The sequence below is a fragment of the Pteropus vampyrus genome, unplaced genomic scaffold (assembly GCF_000151845.1).
Source record: "Pteropus vampyrus isolate Shadow unplaced genomic scaffold, Pvam_2.0 Scaffold41, whole genome shotgun sequence".
In the NCBI taxonomy this organism is placed as follows: domain Eukaryota; kingdom Metazoa; phylum Chordata; class Mammalia; order Chiroptera; family Pteropodidae; genus Pteropus; species Pteropus vampyrus.
The window spans coordinates 2125320-2130656 of NW_011888822.1; the positions used below are offsets into that span (position 1 = coordinate 2125320).

The 5337-nt window shown below is 33.8% G+C and overlaps 2 pseudogenes; both read right to left on the bottom strand.

Annotated features, from left to right (window-relative positions):
• Positions 1–524: 524 nt before the first annotated feature.
• Positions 525–643, bottom strand: LOC111738659 (annotated as a pseudogene).
• Positions 644–2836: 2193 nt separating this feature from the next.
• LOC111738664 lies at positions 2837–2955 on the bottom strand (annotated as a pseudogene).
• Between the last annotated feature and the right edge of the window lie 2382 nt (positions 2956–5337).

Sequence of the window (5337 nt, forward strand, 5' to 3'; positions counted from 1 at the left end):
TCCCTCTATTCTTTCCTGATAAAGATTACATTATAGTGGTTTTATATCTTACTTGAATGTTAGAATGTTAGAGGTGTTTTATTTGTGGGGAGGTCTCAGATAATATATTTAATTTCTCTACTAAATGTAGAGCTATTGAGATTTTCTGCTTCATCTGATATCAGTTTAGGTAAGTTGTATTTTTCAAGAAATTTTTTGGTTTCATCTGGCTCGTCAAATATGATTGTTGCACATTGGCATAAAGTTGTTTATAATATTATAGTATCCTTTGAATGCTTCTAAAATCTGTAATAGAAACACATATTTAATTCTTAATATTGATAATTTGTGTTTTGTTTTTCCCTTGATTTTTTTAGCTAGAGGTTTGTCAATTTTGTTGATCATTTCAAAGAACTAATGTATTGATTGGTTAATTTTTCTTATTTATTTATTTATTTTTATTCAGGAGAGGCAACCCTTGGTTGACCTCACAGATTGCAAGGATCTTGTCAGCTTACAATCACTTATTTTTTTTTTTATTTTTACGCCTACAGCACCTGCTCTTCCTAGGTGGTCTCCCATCCAAGTACTAACCAGGCTCGACCCTGCTTAGCTTCCGTGATCAGACGGGGTCAGGCTTGTTCAGGGTGGCATGGCCATAGACTTATCTTTTCTTCAAATGCTTTTTGTCTTCATTCTATAAATTCTGACATATATATTCTTTATCACATAGTTCAAAATATTTTCTAATTTCCTCTGTGATTTCTTCTTTGACTCATAAATTATTTAGAAGTATGTTGTTTAAGTTCTAAACATTCAATGTTTTCCTAGATATTGTATTGTTATTAATTTTTAATTTAATTCTTCTACAGTCAGAAAACATACTTTGTGTGATTTAATTTTTTAAATTTATTGAGATTTGTTTTATGGCAGTTATTTTTATGATTTTTCATGAGACTTTGAAAAATATGTATCGTGTTCTTGGTATAGTGTCTGTAAATATCAATCAGATCAAGATGGTTGATAGTGTTGTTCAGAATTTTCATGTCTTTACTAATTTTTTTGACCTAGTTTTTCTATCAATTCTTGTGATGGAGCATCAAAATCCAGTACTATAATTGTGGAATTATCTTTCTCCTTCTAATTCTTTCAATTTTTCCTCATATATTTTGAAGCTTAGAAATAAGAAACAGCAAGATATAGTTAGGAAACCCATACTCAAAGCTGGGTAAGGCTGAGCATATAACGTTGGAACTATTAATTTTCATCCAGATTAAATAATGATTGCATGGGTAGTAATAACAACATTATCATGCTGTTCCCAGTGCATGCTGTAAGATTTTATTACAATAAAAATAGTTTTATCAGAAGAATCTACAGGCATTTCCAGAACAAAATATCATTAGATAGAGTTTAAATGAGATCCTTTATAGATAATTGCTTTAAAAATGTATAAACACAAGTAGGAGTTATCATAATCATCATCATTATAACATCATAGAGTCCTCTTCTACCCAATTCCATGCTAGAGAAAGTCATTTATTCTATAAAGATTTTAGTATTCCTAAGTTTGTTAGAACTGTTTTTAAAAGTCTTTAAAGAGTCATTATAGTATTAGTCAAGGGGAACTTTTAACAATGGAGAAAAGGAGGAGTGAGAGATAAAAGTGTTCTGAAATTTGCAAAAGGTACATTTTATGAAATATAATATGATAAAAATAATTGAATAAACCTATATACAAGCATATAGAATGTGTGTACATGGGTTGCCATGTCTGCACATACAGGATTGCAATCCTTTCTTTTTCCTGAATAAATCTTTTCTGATGAAAAAAAAAAGTCAACTAGGACATATTGTTAAATAAAAAAGGACAGTTGTAGAACAATATGTAATGTAGTTTTTAAAAAGTGCACAAGTCTGTAGATGTATATAGGTGTATTCGTATAGGCCTAGATCAAGAACAAAATCAACTCTGGACAACTCTGGAAGGAGTATTTCAGGATAAGGAATTGGAGGGAAGGTGGGAGGGGAAGAGAGAGAGGCATTTCCTCCTTTTATTTTCTATAGTTTTATAATATTTGTATCTTCTTTTAAATCAACATGCACTGGTAAACAATAATTATTTTTTAAAATTTTGAACAAAAAGCAACAGATAAAAAATGTAGAAAATCTGCAAAAAAAAAAAAAAGTGAACTTTCTAATATGGGGCCAGAGCAGAACCATGAACTAAGATGAAGAGGAACTCTTCTTTGTCAGTGAATTTACCTCTAAATGCAAGGCTGGATAAGAATACTGGAGTATTTTTTTTTTCATAAATGCATGAAAATAATCTGCTCTGAGATTAATAATAATTATACATTGTAACCTGTTTGTTTTATTGGATTTTTAATCAAACTTTAAAAAAATAAGCAAATACGAAGCTACCTCTTGAGCATTGTGGACAAGTAGCCTTCTCCTGTGTTGTCCTTTATTAGATTAATTAAATTAAATTGGCTCCTAGGGGAATCACAAATTCTACAGAAGCCTAAAGGAAGAAGACAGACACAGAGCTCCCTAGCCACAGTAATATTGAATCAGGACTCTGTCTGATGGGATGTTCAGTGAGAGACACAAAAATTTGCTTGAAGACAATAGTGTCTTTAAGCAAATCTGTTTCGTCCCAACAAGATATACCAGCCTGCTCAAGGGTGGTGGTCTAAAATGCAAAGCAATCATATTACAGAAAGTGGTATTATATAGCAGACACTTTTTTATTCATTATTTTTTTATTTTTTTAAGTGAGACAACCCTTGGTTGACCTCACAGATTGCAAGGATCTTGTCAGCTTACAATCCCTTAATTTTTTTTTTATTTTTTACTCTTATAGCACCTGGTCTTCCTAGGTGGTCTCCCATCCAAGTATTAACCAGGCCCAACCCTGCTTAGCTTCCAAGATCAGAAGAGATCAGGCTCGTTCAGGGTAGCATGGCCATAGACTAGCAGACACTTTTAGTTGCCAACCTAACAGCCATTTCCTACCCTTCTTTCTTGCCAATGGAGCTATCCTCATGCTCCAAGGGAAGCTGAAAATCCAGACACTCAATATCTGAGCCTCCATGAAGTTAAGGTATAGACTTGTAACCTAGTTCAGTAAAGTGGGATTTGAGGGGGAAATTTCCTGGGATAAAGAGAGCAATAAATGAGAGAAATCTCTCTCTTCTTGCTTTAGGACTTTGCTGCTTTTTGCTGCAGCAGCAGCCATCTCATAACCTGGAAGGGACACAGTAGCTGATACACTGTGGATGGCAGAGCAGGAAGAAAGAATCTGAGCTCACTCCACTTTAGAATCATTTACTTCTGTACTTCTATCTTCTTCGCCTCCATATATGGAAGGACTGAGCAGAAATTTGGGGCAAACAGGAATCAGGTGTTATCCATATCTTGGGCATAGCTAAAAGTTGACTGTAGCCCTAAAAAATAGGAAACAAGTGTTAATTAGGATTAAAGAAATTGGAACCTTTGTATATTGCTGTTGGGAATGAAAAATGTTGTAGCTGTTGTGGAAACCAGTTTGGCACTTCCGCAAGCATAAAATTACTATGTGACCTAGCATTTCTGCTGCTAGGTATTTACCCAAAGGAACTGAAAATAGTCATTCAAACAAATATTTATATCAGAATGGTCATAGTATCAACTATGACCATTCTGTTCGCAACAGCCAAAATGTGGAAACAACCCAAACGCTCATCAACAGATAAATGGATAAATAAAATTCTGTATATCCATACAGTGGACTATTACTGAGCTGTAAAAAGGAATTAAGTACTGATACATGCTACAACATAGACAAACCTCAAAAACATTATGTTAAATGAGAGAAGCCAGATACAAAAGGCCACATAGTGTATGATTCCATTTACATGAAGCATTCAGAAGAAGCAAATTTATGGAGACCGAGAGCAGACTGGTGTTTGCAGGGGTTAAAAATGGAACAGGGAGTCACTGCTTCATGGACACAGGGTTTCCTTTTCTAGTAATGAAAATTTTAGAAGTAGATAGAGGTAAGGGTTGCACAATATTTTGAACGTACTAAATGCCATTACATTATTCACTTTAAAATAGTAAATAGTTAATTTTACATTATGTGAACTTCATCTCAATTTTTTTAAAAGAATTGGTTAATGTCCAACATGATCATAAGTTGTAACCTTTATGGTTATCTGTTCCACCAAATAGAAGTGAAGTTCATCTGGCTAAATCTTATCAGACAAAAATGTATAAGTGAACCTCTACCTCCCATGAGTTATAAAATGGACCTGACTATAGAAAGGCAGCCCAGCACTGCACTGAAGAACATTCAGAGAGCTCTTCCCTTCTTCTGAATTTTGGATATTTTTTTCTGACATCATACAGAATCCAAGTTACCAACTCAGTCTTTGCTCTTACTGAGCGTTATTTTCACCTTGGATAGGGCCGTCAATTTTTTTCTTTTTTTTTTTTTTTAGTCAGCTGACTTCATTTGGGGCCTCCCTACTCCATTAGAAATGTTGTATTAAACTGGAAAAAAAAAGTATTGGGAGCTAGATTTCTTTTCTCCCTGAAGATTTCTTAGCCCCATGCAAATTTGCTCACCTGTTCCCAGCAATCAACAAGCCATCTGTATATGGGTCTATTTACTTTGTAGAGTATATTTATCTGTGTCATCAATAGGTAAGGTATAAGAGTAGTATCCTTTCCTCTGCTTACAGAGCTAGATTTTCATCCCTTTGCAAGTGAAGCAAATAGAAAGCCCTATCCAATCCTTTTGCCAAAAGATTAGAGAGAGACAGAGAACCTTTCTATAGCACTTCAATTTTTACTAAACATTTTGGGAGTGAGAGAATCCTTTGAAAATTTAAAGAAAACTGAAGACTCTTTCTTCAGGAAAACACACGTGGATACAAACAACAAAAGTTTGCAGATGGTTTTAAATTTCAGATGGTTTTGTCTTCCAGAAATTTTTCCAGATAAGGAATTCCTACTCTGGGTGCCCCAAATCATCTGAAATGGCCAAAGTGAACCATTTAAACACGTTCTATGTGATCTGACTAACCTATCTGTAGACAAAACCTCCAGTCTGTAGCTTTTATCTTTTTACAAAGATCCACAGAATATATGAAATTGCTTCCTTTATTTGTAGGTTCCTGAAATGAGGAAATAAAATGGTGAGTATAAGAAAAAAGCATCAAAGGAAAACTTCTTTATAGCCTTGCTTTTTGGAGTTGTTCAGTTATTTTACCTAATTAGCCAACTGCTGTTAAAAGACAATTATTTTGGAAAACTTATTTATTTTGCTCCACCACATTTATTTGCTCAGCATCACTCTTATGTACACAGATT